Below are 18,755 nucleotides of genomic sequence, written 5' to 3'. Positions count from 1 at the left end.
CTTTCACTATCATTGCTTTTTGAACTAAGGCAGCATAATTCTTGATCTCCAACATTGCTATTTAACTCCTAATCCATGATTTAAGTCCCTGTTGGAACCTCTTAGCCTTCTTCGCTTCCGTGTTCACATACTCAGGTACGAATCTAGACAACTCCGAGAATTTCACTTCACACTCCGCTACTGACATATCCTCCTGTCTAAGATCCAGAAATTTCATTTCCAACTGATCTTGCTTATAGCTTGGAAAATACTTCTCCAGAAACATCTCAATGAACTTCTCCCATGTTAAGTCTTTGCCTTCCAACAATGCCTTTGAAGACTCCCACCAGAAACTTGCTTCATCTTTCAGGTAATAACTTGCATACTGAGCTTTCTTATCGTCCCTAACTTCTGCTAACTCAAAAGCTTTTTCCATTTCTCTCAACCACGACTGAGCTTTAATCGGGTCTGGCAAACCTAAGAATTCTGGGGGATGAACAGATTGAAAGTGTTTAAAGTTTCCAACTTTAGGGGCCAAAGATTGTTGCAAAAGCTGAGCAAGTCTGCTCATCATGGTGGTTTCTGGCTTTACTTCTGGGTCTTGGGTGGGAATTTCTTCTTCTTGGTGATCTGGTGAGTTGGCCATTTCTTACAAACCTGATTGAGCAATTATTTAGCAATACGATGGCATGGCATATATATAACAACAGTTTCTATAAAATCTCTTTTGTGGGTTTTAAGTTTTACCCAATTTGCACATGCAATCCTATTACTATATAATTCTCATATCAGTGTTGTTTTATCATGGCACATAATAGGATTTTATGATCTTTAAACATGGTTATACAAAAACATGGTTGTATAGAAACATGATATTGAGAACAGTTTATGAGATATTTAAGGTACACAATGGAAAACAAGACAATGGATTTATTTAATCAAGGGTACATAAAGATAAGTCTGGCTATCACAGGTTCTGAAATAAGGTACAATAATATAGCAGGGTTAAATAGAGGAAAAACTGGAAAATATCCCCCTATCTACCCCTAACTTCCAACTACTACTACTACAACACAGATCTGAAATACAACAAGATAAATGAAAAAGGGATCCCGGCATCTGACCAAGTATCCCAAAGCCTACCGGCGCTGAAAAACAACAATCTACCGGCTAAAACCAACAATCCCGTCTAATTATCTAGAATCTCTCTCAACACAACCAACATCCAGCGAATGATCTTATGCAGCCTCCGGGCCTCAGCATCAGCATCATTAGTGGATGGTCCCTCATCCAATCTCCTCCTGGTAACCTGCTTCACCATCTTCACCCGAACTCGCCACTCATCATCCATAACTGAAGCACTCTGCCTAGACTCTCTGGCTAGCCTATCCACCAAAGCTCCCAACTCAGGAATGCGGGAGTACACAAAGTCTCGATCCTGGGCTAACTTGCCACCAACACTGACAGGTACAGTCTTAGGCATCTCAGACTCTGGCTCAGGGGCAGGGGTCTCTGAATCTGGCCTCAAGGATGAAATCTGCATAGGGATCTCACTACTCTCAGAAGGGTCCTCCTCTGGGTCTGAACTAACATACACAGGCTCCTCTGGAGAGGGTGGAATGGGGTCCACTGGGGTACCAGTCAAACTAATCTCTGAGTCTGAGTCACTACCACTACTAGGATCCTGAGAGAAAACACAAAACATCAACCAAGAAACAATGTTAGGGTTAATTAAAGCTTCCAACTAACTCACACCCTAACTCTAGTTTCCACTTCACCAATATACACTTTCCTTAGACTATACCTAATAGTCTAACTCAACTCTATATGAGTCGAACTCTCTTCTGATATACATATATTCCCAAAATACCCTTTTTATTCCTAACTTATCTCAGGGACTAGATCCTGTAGCTCTGATACCAACTTGTGATGCCCTAAATCTCGGGGTTAGGAAATGAGGACTCACACACCTTTACTCTAATAATTAAATAAGCATAAACCCCGATTAACTACTAACAGGATTAACAGGATAAAGTATGAGACAAGATTACAACTACCAATCATAAGATATAACTTACAACCCTAAAATATTATTAAATAAACAATATCGATTCCGGCTGGGAACCGACAAAAAACCTATTGTATCTTTACAGATTTCCTTCTAGACGCGTGCTCACTCAAAAATAACACTACCTGCTCTGGCAACCGGAAGCCCTCAACACGGTAGGGACCACCAGGTACGCTCTTACGAGCAGTGCGCCTAAGCCTGACCATCTTCTTGCTTAACTGCCATGGTTAGATTAAAACAAAACATATGAGTATAAAACTCAGCAAGTAACTATAAAGCAGTTCTACGATATCAAATCACGATATACTTTACCAAACTCAGGGCATTCTACTTTATTAGTTCTAGGTGGCAGATTTCCAGCTTTTGGGTTAAGGAAAGGTTTTGAAGGAACAATATGGAGCTTTTAAGGAACAAGGCTCAACGTAGGTCGAAAGCCGACATTCATCACAAATCATTAAATGATCAGAATAGATCTTTCAAAAAGAGGAAAGCAACAGTATTTCAATATATGGAATCAATCATATGATCAACAGATTTAAGAGTCAGGGTTCTCGAGCTTTAAAGTTCACATTGACATAATCTACTCTTTTCAAAACAATATAAACCATTTTCATTTTTCAAGAATCAATTTACTAAACAGAAAGTTTCAGTTCCCTTTTAAATAATCATTTAGAACCCTTGATTGGATCACTTTATCTTTCCATTTCATTATAATACGGGTGATCAGCCCGTACCGACCTCCATCCGGTCTTTAAGGTACCAATCGGCATAATTTCAGCCTTAAGTTGGACTAGCCCCGCTAGCCTCTTACCATGACTGGACTAGTCCCACTAGCCTCTTACGTCCCAATCCAATCCATCAGGAATTCATTTGGAAAACCTTGAGTTGGAAAAAAGCAAATAGGTTTTCTAAAATCCATTTTATCATTACCAAGAATATGAAATCATTCGGACTCTTTCGAGTCGAAACTCATTCTTAAGTCAGATTTTAAGATAAACAAAGTTCAGGGAGTGATTCAAAGATAAGCAAGGAACAATTCTTAAGGATTCTGTATCAAGGATAACAAGGCACTTAAGTTAGAAGGATCAACATCTGTTTAGGGATCAATAGGGTGATGAGGAAATAAGGTATCATTAAACAGGGCTCACAAGGATAATTATAGGGTTCAATATAATTCATGGCTTAATAAATAACTTGAACAGAAAGGATAGATTACCAAAGGGTTGAATCAGTAAGCTTATCAATAACAGTTTATCAAGATCAAAGGCAGGGTATCTCAAATCAATATCAGGGTTTCACAATTAAACAGTTCAATACTCTACATGGTATGAACAACATTCTCTTTATAACCATATACACAAGTAATAAGAGTTACTTGCCTGAATTTGCTTTCCTGAAGGTTGAAATACTGCCACCTAGTATATTCTTTCCTTTCCTAGCCTGAATGCCCTCACGCTCCGAATCTACAATCAAAACCAAAACCTTAATCAGTTTCTCAACTCTCGTTCTCGGAACCATCACTCAATTATGATAACTCGATTATATCCTTGACTCGAGTATACGAATATAGTTTATACACATTAGCACATAACACATAACACATTCCTTTCTCATAACCTTTATATCTTTATATACTTAACAATCGAAAGTACTTGCTTAACCTTAGCTATTTCTCAAATCACACTAATATAATTCTTACGAGTACACGATTTATTCACAACTAAACCTTTACGACCATAACTATCACTTATGGTTACCAAAATCAATCAATCTCCACCTTAGCTCACATAAACATATAACATAATCAAAAATCTTTAAAAAGAATCATTCTCTTCTCTTTTAACATCAAAATTCGAACCCAAATAAACATATAAATCACATAATCTCTAAAATTACTCATGCATTGACTTAGCATCAAATCAATTCCTTTTATTCCTACATTCCATTCGACTATATTCACAAAACACGATTCAAAGGTCGAACATTGACATGCAAGCATTAAATTTGCTTAAAAACTTGAGATTATTCCAACACTCATCCTTTTTAGCTTATTTTTAACTCGACATTTACATGCAAGACTATACTTTAACATGCATCACTAATTCCTCTTGTAAATCAACAACTAGCTAATTAACCAAGAATGAAGTTACAAAATTTTAATTCCCTTTTTATTAGTACCAAACCCGGACCAATACTTAGCATGCAATAACAATTTCACTCCTTTTAATCCATTAACCATTCTAATAACAATCCATAATTACTTTATTCAACAAGAAAAATCAAATCAATCATTCCAAGGATCAAAACCATTCGGGGTTTTCAAGAAAACAACACATGCAAATGATTTCTCTTAATCCTTAAATCACAAATCAACCCATAATCAAATCGACAACTCATTTCTAATAAACACTTATCAATTTAACTTTTGGAAATCAAAACCCTTTTTGAAATTTAAATGATCCAAGCATGCAAACACCAAAATCAAATTTTATGGTATTAGAGTTCAGTTTTTAACATCACAACTCACCACCGGTTCATCGGAGTTCATCACTGATGGCGGTGGCTTCACGGTGGTGCCCTCATTCGAGAGTATCCAACCACAAAACCTCTGATTCTCTAAAAAAAATACAGCAACACTACATGCAATATGATTTCATCTCAATAATCGCAGAAACAAGAATTGATCAAGCAAACCCCGGGTCTCGGCTCAAAACTGAACCCAAACACACACACACACACTTCGCATGCAAGCATAAACACACACATGCACACTCCAATAATCACTTATATATGTTAATCAAGAGATTTTGAGAAGGATTGGTGAGAGTTATCAAAGAAACATAGAGTTTACCAAGAGAAAAGAAGAAGAACCGAGAGAGAGAGAGAGCGAGAGAGAGAGAGAGTAGCCGAGAGAGAGTGTAAGAAAGAAAGAGAGAAGAGAGATTGATGTGCACGGGAAAAAAAGAAAGAAAAGGGGGGAAAGGATGAGTTTTATACTCAATCAAAATCAAGGGCAATTTAGTACATTTCTAATTCCCTTTTATAAAGTGATTTTCCTTTCTCTTTTTACTCCCATAGATTATTGGTGGAAAAATAAATATATCTCTCTCAGAAAGTTGGAAATTATAGCGATTGATGATTTTGAAATGTAGATCTCGAAATTAGCTTTCCAACCATTACTCATAATAGATTTTTGAGCAAACGGTTAATTTTATATGATTTTCGCAAGTTCGAGCTTATAATAACACTTTTCCACTTAAAAATCAATTTAAAATACAAAGACCACCAAATAAATCCTTTCATCATTTTTTAAAAAGTCTCTAGGACTACTATGAAGATAACAAAACAAATCCCATATTTTTATCTTACTCGGATAATTTTATAAAAATGCGCGAAGGTTAAATAAACCTTTATTTAAATTAAATAATTCCTTTAAATTCATAAAAAATGTCACAGAGCACATAGTCATGCACACAGACAAGCAATCACACATATACGATTACATAATGACTCAGGTCTGATCATAGATTTTATCCCTTTTTAGTCTTTATCCTTTTCTACGCGTACCGGGTCACGTTCAGCCCGACGGCCCGATGCTCAGCGTTTCGATTACGCTTCTCATTATCATTACCATTCGACACGTCACTTAAGACGAAATACTTTATTTAAACACTCATTTCATTCAATCATACATAATTCACATTTTATATTCTTTAACTCCTTATTAGGACGGGTTCCGTTCTACCTGACGGTCCGACGACACAGCTTAACTCCTAAGCTGACTCTTTAAATTGGAACGTTTTTATTTACGCTCCTATATTCTAATATACAGAAAAGATAATTAATCAGCACTTAGTCACATGATTATAATCACATCACATAAAGCATACTTTATTGACTTAATTACGTCACAAAATTCCCAGTCGTCACAGAAAGGCTCTCATCATACAGTCTTATTCAGAGTCATCATATTCTCATGATGATGATTCAGAATCTGAAAATTTATCTGAAGTGGATGTTGATGCAGAGATGATGCAACTGTGTGCTCTTATGGTGAAGGGTATCACAAAGATAGCCTACAAGAAATTCAAAAAGGGCAAGAAGTTTTCCAGGAAAGGTGGAAGTTCTGAAAAAAGGGTTCAGAAAGTCTGATGGCAAATGAGGAAAGTTTGACAGAGGAGACAACTCAAATGTCAAATGCTACAATTGTGGTGAAAGAGGCCACATCTCTCCTGACTGCAAGAAAGGAAAAAGTGATAAAGGCCAGGCACTTGTCACAAAGAAGAAAAACTGGGCAGACACTTCAGATTCTGAAGATGAGGTGAACTATGCCTTAATGGCAAATGCTGATAGCAGTTCTGATGCTGCTAAATTAAAGGTACCTCAATCAACTCTTGCTTTTCATACTGATGATAATTCTGAGCTAAGATTATATCTTAAAACCATGTTCATTAGTTTTAGAGATCAGACTTTAACAAATGAAAGATTAACATCTGAAAGTCTTGCTCTTAGAAACAGAATTGACTATGTAGAAAAAGAGTTAGTTATGTTCCATCAAACTCAGAAAGAAAGAGATGAGGCTTTGTATGTTAGAGATGAAGTGCTAAAATTGAATAAATCTCTTAAATCTGAATTGGAAAAGGAAAAGGAGATAATCAAAACTTGGACTAACCCTGGAAGAACAACTCAGAAAATCTTAAAAAATGGAAATTGGAAAGAAGGACTAGGTTATCTAGATGATAAAGAAGAAAAGGAAACCGTGTCATCTAAACCAAACTTTACCAAGAAAGCTGAAAAGCCTAAAGTTAATCCTGTCAAGTTTGTGTCAAATTCTGATAAGTCAAAATCTGAAAAGATGATAGACTTTAAAACATAAGTCAAAGAAAAGTCAACTTCTGACAAATTAAAACAGGATAACCAGCTGAAGTAAACATATGTTTAATGACAAAGAAGCGGCTTAAGCATAAGCTGAAAGAGATTAGAAATGTGAGCAAGGTAAAGGAAGTTAGGAAAAATAGGAATGGAAAGGAATGTGTGAATAAAAGCAATAATTATATGCCTGTTCCTAATGCTCCTAGAAAGAAATGATATAATTATGGAAACTCTAACCATCTTGCTTCTTTTTGCAGGAAAAGTAAAGATATAAACTCTTTACCTCCTAGATCAGGAGTTAAGAGTCAGTCTGTTAGGTTTAAACCACAAAATCCTTGTTTTCATTGTGGTAGTTTTTGTCATTCTATTTATACTTGTAAGGAATATCATAGTTTTTACTATGATTATTATAAAATAAAACCTTCTTTAAAGAAAGTTAGTGTGATTCCTTCTAGTGTTAGTTCTGATATAAAGTCTGATAAAAAGCATGTTAGCATAAAATCTGAAACTTAATCCGCTGTAAATGCTAACAAACTTAAAAGGCCAAAGGATCCAAGCAAGTCTGGGTCCTTAAAACTAACCAATAGTGGTCTTTCTGATTGCAGGGCAACAGGAAAAACATCCTAGTTCTGGACATTGGATGTTCAGGACATATGACTGGAAATAAAGCCCTGCTATTAAAATTTGTGGAGAAAGCTGGCCCAGGAGTTTCTTATAGAGATGGAAACATGGGAAAAACTCTGGGATATGGCAATATCAATCTTGGGAATGTCATAATTGAATCAGTAGCTCTTTTCTCAGGACTTAAACACAATATGCTAAGTGTGAGTCAAATCTTTGACAGAGGTTATCATGTGGATTTCTTTGAAGAACACTGTGAAGTTGTAAGTAATTCTACAGGAAAAGTGGTTCTGAAAGGTTACAGACATGGTAACATATATGAAGCCAGAATTTCAACAAGTTCTGATGGTTCTGCAATCTGTATGTTAAGCAGAGCATCAATTGAAGAAAGATGGAATTGGCACAAGAGACTCTCTCATTTAAATTTCAACAACATAATTGAGCTAGTAAAGAAAGATCTTGTGAGAGGACTGCCAAAATCAGTATTTGCTCCTGATGGTCTGTGTGACTCATGTCAAAAGGCAAAACAAAGAAAATCTTCATTCAAGAGCAAAATCTCAATTCTTGAGCCTTATCACTTACTACATGTTGATCTATTTGGTCCAGTCAATGTCATGTCTATTGCAAAGAAGAAATATGCCATGGTTATAGTGGATGAGTTCACAAGATACACTTGGGTGTATTTCTTGCACAAGAAGAATGAAATTGCATCTACTCTAATTGATCATGTCAGATAGCTGGATAAGTTAATCAAAGATTCTGTTAAAATCATAAGAAGTGATAATGGCACAAAGTTCAAGAATTCAATCATGGAAGAGTTCTGCAAAGAGCATGGAATAAAGTAGGAATTTTCTGCACCTGGAACTCCACAACAGCATGGAGTTGTAGAAAGAAAGAACATGACTCTCATTGAAGCTGCACGAACTATGCTTGATGAAGCAAAGCTACCAACCTATTTTTGGGCTGAAGCTGTACAGACTGCTTGTTCTACACAAAATTCTACACTCATAAACATGCATGGAAAAACACCATATGAGATGGTGAAGAAAAAGAAGCCAAATCTAAAATACTTTCATGTATTTGGATGCAAGTGTTTTATTCTTAAGACTCATCCTGAACAGCTGTCAAAATTTGATCTAAAAGCTGATAAATGAATTTTTGTTGGATATCCATTTTCCACAAAAGCCTTTAGAGTCTACAATTTAAGAACAAGGGTTGTCATGGAATCTATCAATGTATCTTTTGATGATAAAAAGATAACTGGAATTAAAAATTTCAATGATCATGATCAGCTGAGATTTGAAAATGAAGATATAAATTCTGATACTGTAAATTCTGATGACCTAAATCTTGATCCTGTAAGTTCTGACGGGTTAAATTCTGATGTCATTGAAACTGTGGTAACTACTCCAAGGGAAAATGCACCTGTTCAGGGGGAGCAAGCTGATGAACCTACCACATCTCAAGACTCTCAAGAAGCATCAGAACCTATCACTGGCTCTTCAAGTTATGATTTATCAAGTTCTGATAAGCCAAATTCTGATAATTCTGGAAACTCTGATTCTTCAATTCCTGAAGGATCCAACTCAAATTCTGAAATTTCAGAGAGCATAACTTCAGGGGGAGCATCAGAAAATGCCGATGGAGACAGCATGGATCATGGGGGAGGATCCACTTCTAGAGATTAACTTCCATCTGCAAGAAAGTGGACTAAATCACACACACCTGACTTAATAATTGGAGATCCAAGTATGTGTCAGAACTAGAACAACAACATCAAATGAATGTCTCTATCATTCCTTTCTATCTCAGACTGAACCAAAGAAAGTGGAAGAAGCTCTTTAAGATGCTGATTGGGTGCAAGCAATGCAGGAAGAGTTAAATGAATTTAAAAGAAATAAAGTCTGGACCCTAGTTCCAAGACCAAAGAAACAGAAATCAATTTCCACATCAACTGCAGAATCAGAATATATTGCTGCAGGAAGCTGTTGTGCACAGATTCTTTGGATGAAGAATCAGTTACTGGACTATGGGTTTGAATTTTCTAAAATACCCATTTACTGTGATAATCAAAGTGCTATTGCTATGACGGGTAATCCAGTTTAACACTCAATGACAAAACACATCAGCATTAGGTACCATTTCATAAGGGAACATGTGATGGAAGGTATAATGGAATTTTATTTTATCCCAACAGATCAACAACTAGCAGATATCTTCACAAAACCAGTATGTGAAGCTACCTTTACAAGACTGGTAAATGAACTTGGAATGGTTTCAGGTTCTTTCTCAAAATCTGTTTAGTTTTTATTCTCATGCATCAGACTTTATGATCAGTGTTTACAGATTTTCTTATCTCCATGTAATCTGTGCCTAAACTGTATTATATTAAATACTGATTGTTATCTGATGTGATTCTATATACTCTGATAGTGTTTTGAATGTTCTGTGACTATTCAATCCAATGAGGATTATTTGTTATATGCTGACTTAGTAGTCTTTAACAAATCGTGTATCCCATGTTTGAATTAGTTATTTATGTGGAAATCCATAACACAAGCAAACTCTAATTTTGATCTTAGTCAAATTTACTTTATGTATCTTATTACTAAGTCACAAACTAGATTATTGCTTCTTATCTGTCAAATTCTGATGTCAGTAAATCTTAAGGATGAACTACATGCTTGACAAGTGTTATTCCCAGTGGACTAACAATGAGATTTACAGAAGGGGGGTTGAATGTAAATCTCAAAACTTTTTCAAGTTTTGAGCAGTTTCTAAGGCTAAGTGTTTGAGTGATCAAATGTGTGTGAATTGCTTGAAGCTGATGCAGACAGATATATATTCAAACACAAATGTAATGAACACAAAGAACTTAAAAACTTTTCTGGTGGATTTATTGTTCCACCATAGATGTGTTATTTCAGAAAAATCTGTGATTCAAAGAATTAAATCACAGCTGCTTTCTAGTACAAACTAGATGATTTTCTCTTTTGATATTTCTAAACAGCTCAAGGAAAATTCATATCTAATTACTAGCTGCTACTTGGTTTATATATATCACCAAGTTTACAAGTGAAGACAAACTGTAAAATATAATTGAAAAGATTCTTCACATGTTTCTTCTTCATTTCTCTATCCAATGCAATCTAGAGTAATCTGTAAATCTTTGAATACTTCCTTGTTTGCATCAGAATGGAAATGCTGCATTTTCTTGATTCCTCCTAGAGGCTTCCACATTCCAGTATGTCTCTGTCAATCCATGTGCCTCTGTCATCTTGTGAATTGTCACTATCAACTGCTAATGAACTAAGCATCCGTTGAAGCTTTCATCCGTTGATGCCTTATCCGTTGAGGCTTTATCCGTTGAAGCTTTATCCGTTGATGCATTATCAGTTGAAGTCTTTATCTGTTGAAGCACTTATCCGTTGATAGATATTATCCGTTGAAGCATTGTTTCTTATCCGTTGAAGGTCTTCAATATCCGTTGACACTTCTTCACTTATACAAAATTACAAGGCATGAAATATTTACAATTAGCCCTCCTATTTGTACATCCATTAGTAGTCAACATGACTGATTATTTCCTAACAACATCTAAGAATTATAGCTTGATACCAGAGAGTGAAATGTGCTACAATACTAAACTTATTGCTAAGTAAAGCTACTCCTTCAACGGATAGCCAAGATGGTCTTATCCGTTGAGGCTACAAACACTAGATTTCTACTTAAGTGTTTTGCTTAACTTATCATCAAACTAATACACATATTCCTAACAATCTCCCCCTATTTATGTCTACTAGAACTGTAGGCATAAATTTGGGTTTAGCTTGATGATAACAAAACACTTAACAAATATATAAACTGTACCAAAGTAGAAATTCAAAAGTGCTACAAAAATGTATATGCTGAGATGGAATTGAAGAATTATATTGTTTCCAAGGGTGCTCCTTTAGCCTGAGCAAATTACTTTCTTTTCCTTTGATCCCTGGTTTTCTTTCCTAGCCTCCTGTCATTCTCCTCTATTTGAAGTTGAAGTTGTCTGTAGAATTCAGCTTCATCTTCTTCCTTGAGATCTAACTTAGATTGCATATCCTTGAGAGTTTCATTACTGGCAATCTCTAGCTGATCTTCAATTCTGAAAAATCTTCTGACTCCTTTGTTGTCTCTGAACTCCATCAACCAATGAGGTGATTTGTGAATTGTAATTCCTCTTTCTTGAATGAGTAAAGTTCTAGGCAAGGCATTTGGCTCCCTCCAAGTTTTCCTTATGTTGGCAATCTTGTTGAGAATCTCAGTCTTGGCAGTCCTGGTAAAGCCAGAATCCTTCTGTATGGCTGAGTAGAATCTAATCAAGGTAGAGTAGCCTTCATTCAGAATTCTGTGAAGAGGCCATGTTCTTTCCCCAGCTCCTTTGTATTTGAACACTAGTCTCTCAGGTAGCTGTCTGTAGGCAGCTATTCCCCTTACATTCTCCAGCTCATCCAGATAGAGTTCAATGTTTGAAAATTCTTTTATGTCACAGATGTGAACATAATCATCTTTAGAGGTTTGAGGTTTAGGCTTAGGCTTCTGTGTGAATTTGATTGAGGCTTTAGAGGGTGTTGATTTGATTCTTCTTTTCTGCTTCTTTGATGGTGGAGAAGAGGTTAGGAAGGTGGGCAATTTGATGGTGTCCCAATCAATTGGTTCCTCCTTGGGAATGATTGTTTTACCATGAATATTCATGAAGGGGTCAGGTACAATTGGTTCAGGAATAGAGGGTAGTGGTTTGGATATTGATTGGGTTTCTTCAGTCTTATCTACCTTCTTTCTCTTTGCATTGACCTTCTTTTTTTTCCCTTTCTGCCATTCTTCCTTACTTCTTTCCTCCATCTCAGTACCAACCATGTCCCCCATAGCTTCATCTTCACCTTTGTCTTCAATTATTTTTTGTTCTTCAGCCTGACTTGACTTTAGCTGTTTGGCTTCTTCCTTCAACCTTTTGGTTTCTTCCCTCTTGGCTATTGAGAATTTGGGATGTCCTTGCATCACACATATGCTCTTTCCCTCTCTGAAGATAATAGCCATATTTCTCCTTACAGCCTCATCCATGGTCTCTTTGAGATATGCAATACTTCTACCTAAAAGCTTGTCCTCATCAGCTTTTGGAAGAGGAAAATCCATCTCTTTTAGAGGATTCTTTGTAGAGTCCTTATTGGATCTGTTGTTGGGCTTGAGAACCATAGGTTGCAGATCTTTGGAAGAAGTTTCTCCATCCTTATGCCTCCCTACTGGCTTGAGTTCCATAATAATTAATTCCACTTTTGTACTATGCTTCACAGATTGTGATTGAGAAGTTGTAGAACCAAATATTAGTTGCATCTTTTCATCAATCTTCTTCCTTTGCTCTTTGACTTGCAATTCAGCTGCTGCTATCTGGATTAGATCAATTCCATCTAGCTTTCCTTTGACTTGAATAGTTGGAGAAGTTGTGATGACAGGAACTAGCACTTGAGAAATCTGAACTATTGTAGATGGCTCTCCTTCCCCTTCCCTTTTATTCTCCCCCTTTTTGTTATCATCAAGGGTAGGGGTCAAGCCTTGTGCTTGTGCCAGCTGCATGAGTAGATTTGTTTGAGTTTGTTGATTCTGAAGAATGGTGACCATAGAGTCTTCAATGATTCGAACCCTATCTTCCAGTCTGGACAGCCTCTTGTCAGCATCAGATGCTTTCCTCTGTCTCCCCAACAAATCTTGCATAGTACCATAGGGTATAAGTGAATCCAATTTCTCAGCATTGTAGGATTTCAGATCAGCAATGTCCAGCTTGAGCTCATCCACACTTAGATTTTGCTGGTAATGCTGCAACTGCAAGAGATGCAGAGAGTCCAGATGAGCTTGAAGAATTGCCTTGGTACCAGCATCCTGAGTCTCCTGAAGGGCCTGCTGAATTGTCATGACTTGTCTGACCAAAGTGACACCAAACTCTCCTGGTGTTGATGGTTTTGCCCATACCCATGCAGGAAGATTAGGAACAGATTTTGGGCCTGCTACTCCCCCTAAGTTCATGCTCTCATTCAAAGAATTAGAGTCATCATCATTAGAATTTACTCCAAATTCTTCAGATGGCTCACCAGCTTGAGAAGGCAGCCTGTTGACAGCAGCTTTGTCTCTGAGAAGAGATTCTGAAGTGTGTACAATGTGTAGTGTCTATTCTGCCTCCACATTGCCCTGTGCAGCCAATAATTGATAGGCTGAAACAGGGTGAGTAAAAGTGTCAGCATCCAAGGAAATGTTATCAATAACAGCTTTGTAATGTTGCTGAAATTGTCTTTCCTTATCTGCATCATCCACTTTCATTAACTCACTAGCAATGGCTGGATCCACCCTTATAGCTTCTGTACCTGCCTTTCTCTCAATTTCTCTCTGTTCTTGCATCAGGGGCTCCCCCTGGCTCACACACACCCTCACACCCTCACCTTCACCTTCTAAGGTGGCACTCCTCTCACTCACTTTTGCCATGCTGGAAGAAATAGCATGCATTTGGTGACTCTCAACCTCTCCTTTTGCCTGGGAGCAACCCAGCCTCTCACTCAAAAGATCACTCCCTTCCCTCAAACCTAAAAGTGATTATACAGTTGCCATGTCCTCTACAGTTAGAATTGTTTCTGTTAGGTGTGTAGAGACCATCAACGGATAGGGAGTATCCGTTGAAGTAGAAACTGATGGTATCAACGGATAACTGCTGTTAAGCTTATCCGTTGAAGAACAACCACTTATCAACGGATGAGAGATATCCGTTGAGGAAGGAAAAGATGTAGATATAGAAAGTGACATAATTGTTGAATCTGTGTGGATTGATTTTAAGTGAGGTAACACAGATTCTTCAACTACATCTGAAAGAATTGGCTGATGATCCAACAAATCATCTAAAAGATGATGATCATCAGGTTTTGAGTGGGGCTCCTCCCTGAGTTTTAATGAGGGAGAATCAGGAATTGATGTGAATATCATATCCACATCCAGAGAGGGTGTTGGAGAGTTTGATGAATGGTGTGTTTCTATATTGAGAGAATGGGGCTGTGATTCCACATTTGCTGGAATCACATCAAGCTGAATTTGAGAAGGCACAGATACTGGTGGATGTATCTGTGATGTGTGTGTCCCTTGTGTGGAAACTAGGGTTTTGGCCTTCTTCTTCCTTGAAAAGGCTTTAACTGGTGAATGTGTGGCTTCAGTGTCCCTCCCTCTTTTGTTCTGTGTCCCTGGTTGGGGACTATTTTCAATAGTTACATCCTTTTGGGAGGATGCAACTAGGGATGTGCTGGACTCCTTTTGAACCACCACAGTCTTTTGAGAGACTGTGGCTTGGCTGGTTTGGGTACCACTCACCTCTCCCACCTTATCCTGGGGGGCTTTTTGATGTTCACCCCTCCCCTCACCAGTCACACCCTGTTCACTCCCTTCAGGGTTTATGGTAGTTGTTACAACTGTTGTCTTTTGAGAAACAACAGAGGTAGGTTTCTTTGACTTGACTTTGGAAACTTTAGATTTGGTGGCTTTGGTAGGAGTCTGTATGGACAAAGACACAGGTTCCATAGCCACACTATAAGGCAAAGAAACAGTGGGGTTGGAAGTAGTAGGAATTATAGAAGTATTTACCTCACTTACCTGTGGTGCATTCATGATTGGCAAGTATACCAATGGCACCTGGCTGTTGAGGTCCATTCTCAAAAGGTCTGCAAGGACCCTTTTCTCTTGTGCCCAGCATTTGAGTTTATTATTCTCATTGGATATAACCAAACCTTCAGCAACATGGTTAGCCAATAACATAAAGAATCTAGCATAGTAGATGTTATGTGGTCTATTAGCTTTGTTACCTAATCTGGAACCTAATTCTAGCATAACACAGTTGCTAAAATTAAAGTACCTATCAGAAACTAGCATGTAGAGCATATTAACAAGAGATGAAGTGATAACATCAAAATTGCTAATCTTCCCAGAGAAAACCTTAATAAAGGCATCTCCAAGAAAACTCTATTCTTTCCTAAGGCCTTTCCTTCTAATACTACCTAAACTAGCAGAATCAAAAGCATAGCCTATGGAATCTAGCATAGCAGAGACATCTTTATCAGTGTGTGGTGTCATGGTATTATTCTCAGGCAACTTAAAGCAAGATTGTAAATCATCACAATTAATGCAATAGTCCTTACCTTTGAGAGAGAAGGCAATAGTCATATCTGTGGAGTTGAACTCTGCAGTTGTCCAAAGCTCCTCAATCACCTCACAGTAGATGGTTGGGGCTTCCAGCATTGCATAGCTTAGTTTGCAGTTTTTGATAAAGTCCATCATCTTGTGATAATCAGAATGGGCTTCATTCTTTTCAACCAAGGCTATGAAATTATTCTTTTCATAAATAAATCCTGTTTGAGACATAATTTTGACTACTGGTGCCATTGTTGTGAGTGGAGGTTGCAGAGAAAAAACTTGAGAATTTAGAGAGAAAGAGAATAAGAATTGCAAGAAAGCGTAAAATGAGAATAAGAGTTCAATTGGGCTTTTATACTTTCTTGAATTAAGACGTAAATAAAATGATTAAATGATACTTTTAAGTAAGTTACAGTCGTTCAAGAACAAAGAAAACTGTAGAAATTCTGAAAACTACCTTAAATACAATTACATACAACACTGTATATCTGTATCAACGGTTGAGTAAAAGAATCAACGGCTGTGACTCACTTATAGTAACTGACGTGACACTTTAACGGATAAGGGAAATAGTTATCCATTGATGAACAATGCCATTTTATCCGTTGAAGGATAAAATTACCAGAAATGTATTTGTCTTTCAACGGATAATGAATATCCGTTGATAGAACAATTTTGGCTTTCAACGGATAGAGAATATCCGTTGATAGGATAAGTCTTAATTAAAGCCAACTTTGTTCTTGCAGCAAATTTCATTTCAGGCTTCAAGACAGATTATATAGATGACATAGATTATGAATAATTAAGCATACCTAACTCACTTACTAATCTTGTGAATGTTGATCCATCAAGTGGCTTGGTAAATATGTCTGCAATCTGCTTTTCACTTGGAACAAAATGAAGTTCCACTGTACCTTTCATCACATGTTCCCTAATGAAGTGGTACTTGATATCAATGTGCTTGGTTCTTGAGTGCTGCACTGGATTTTCAGTAATGGCAATGGCACTTGTGTTGTCACAGAATATTGGAATTTTGTCAACAGTCAGACCATAGTCAAATAGTTGATTCCTCATCCATAGTATCTGTGCACAGTAACTACCAGCAGCAATGTACTCAGCTTCAGCTGTTGATGTGGAAACAGAATTCTGCTTCTTGCTGAACCATGATATAAGCTTGTTCCTTAGAAATTGACAGGTGCCTGTTGTGCTTTTCCTGTCTATTTTGCAACCTGCATAATCTGCATCTGAGTAGCCAATTAGATCAAAACCAGACTCTCTAGGGTACCAAATTCCTAGATTTGGAGTCCCCTTGAGATATCTGAAAATTCTTTTAATAGCCACTAAGCGAGATTCTTTAGGGTCAGCTTGAAATCTAGCACAGAGACATGTAGAAAACATTATATCAGGTCTACTAGCAGTTAAATATAAAAGTGAGCCAACCATGCCTCTATAACTTGTAATATCCACAGACTTTTCAGCCTTGTTTAATTCAAGCTTAGTGGCAGTGGCCATGGGAGTTTTTGCAGGTGAGCAATCCATTAAGTCAAACTTCTTTAAAAGATCATAAATATATTTAGTTTGACTAATGAAAATTCCACCACTAACTTGTTTAACTTGTAAACCAAGAAAGTAAGTTAGCTCTCCCATCATGCTCATTTCATATTTACTTTGCATTAATTTAGCAAACTTTTTACAAAGCTTATCATCTGTAGATCCAAATATAATATCATCTACATAAATTTGTACAAGTATCTTAGAGCCATTAACATTTCTAAAGAAGAGAGTTTTGTCAACAGTACCTCTTGTGAAATGATTATCTAGAAGGAACTTTGACAAAGTCTCATACCAGGCTCTAGGTGCTTGCTTTAGTTCATAGAGTGCTTTCAACAGATAATACACATGGTCTGGAAAATTTTGATCTTCAAAACCTGGAGGTTGGCTTACATAAACTTCTTCCTCCAATTCCCCATTTAGAAATGCACTCTTGACATCCATCTGATAGACTTTGAAATTGGCATTAGCTGCATAGGCTAGAAAGATTCTGATGGCTTCAAGTCTGGCAACTGGAGCAAATGTTTCATCAAAATCTATTCCCTCTTGTTGAGAATAGCCTTTAGCAACCAATCTGGCTTTATTCCTTATGACAATGCCATTTTCATCCATCTTGTTTCTGAATACCCATTTTGTGTCAATAGAACTCTTGTTCTTTGGCTTGGGTACCAGCTTCCATACTTTGTTCCTCTCAAATTGGTTTAGCTCCTCTTGCATTGCTAAAATCCAATCTGGATCCAATAGAGCTTCTTCCACTCTCTTAGGTTCCTCCTGTGATAGAAAGCTACTATACAGACATTCATCTTGAGTAGCCCTTCTAGTTTGTACTTTTGATGTAGCATCACCAATGATCAGTTCAAAAGGGTGATTCTTGGTCCATTTCCTTTGAGGTGGTAGATTAGCCCTAGATGAGGTTGCCTCAGTATTGTCATGATGTGAGATAGAATGTTGATTTGTTGAAACTCCCCCTGAGTTGCTGATCCTTTGAAAGGAATTGGGAGCTCTATCAACTGATGAAGTGAATTGATTATCCGTTGACAGACTGCGATCAACGGATGCTTCATTATGAACTTCAACGGATGATGCACTTTGTCTTTCAACGGATGTTGCAATGCTTCTTTCAACGGAAGCTGAATTATGACTTTCAACGGATGCAGCATTCTGTGCATTATCCAAAGGCAGATTCTGAATTCTTCTTGAGATGCCTTCTTCATCATTCTCACTTTCACTATCATCACAGTATATCTCAATGTTGTCAAATTTGAGTCCTTCATGATGTCCCTCATCTGTTAGTCCATCAATATTTTTATCATCAAACACAACATGTACAGATTCCATGACAATGTTGGTTCTTAGATTGTAGACCCTATATGATTTTCCAGCAGAATAACCAACAAATATTCCTTCATCAGCCTTTGCATCAAACTTCCCTTTGTGATCAGATTGATTCCTTAAGATGTAACATTTGCAACCA

The sequence above is a fragment of the Apium graveolens genome, chromosome 8 (genome assembly GCF_009905375.1).
Source record: "Apium graveolens cultivar Ventura chromosome 8, ASM990537v1, whole genome shotgun sequence".
In the NCBI taxonomy this organism is placed as follows: domain Eukaryota; kingdom Viridiplantae; phylum Streptophyta; class Magnoliopsida; order Apiales; family Apiaceae; genus Apium; species Apium graveolens.
The sequence above is the reverse complement of the archived record's forward strand: the minus strand, read 5'-3'. Positions refer to the sequence as shown.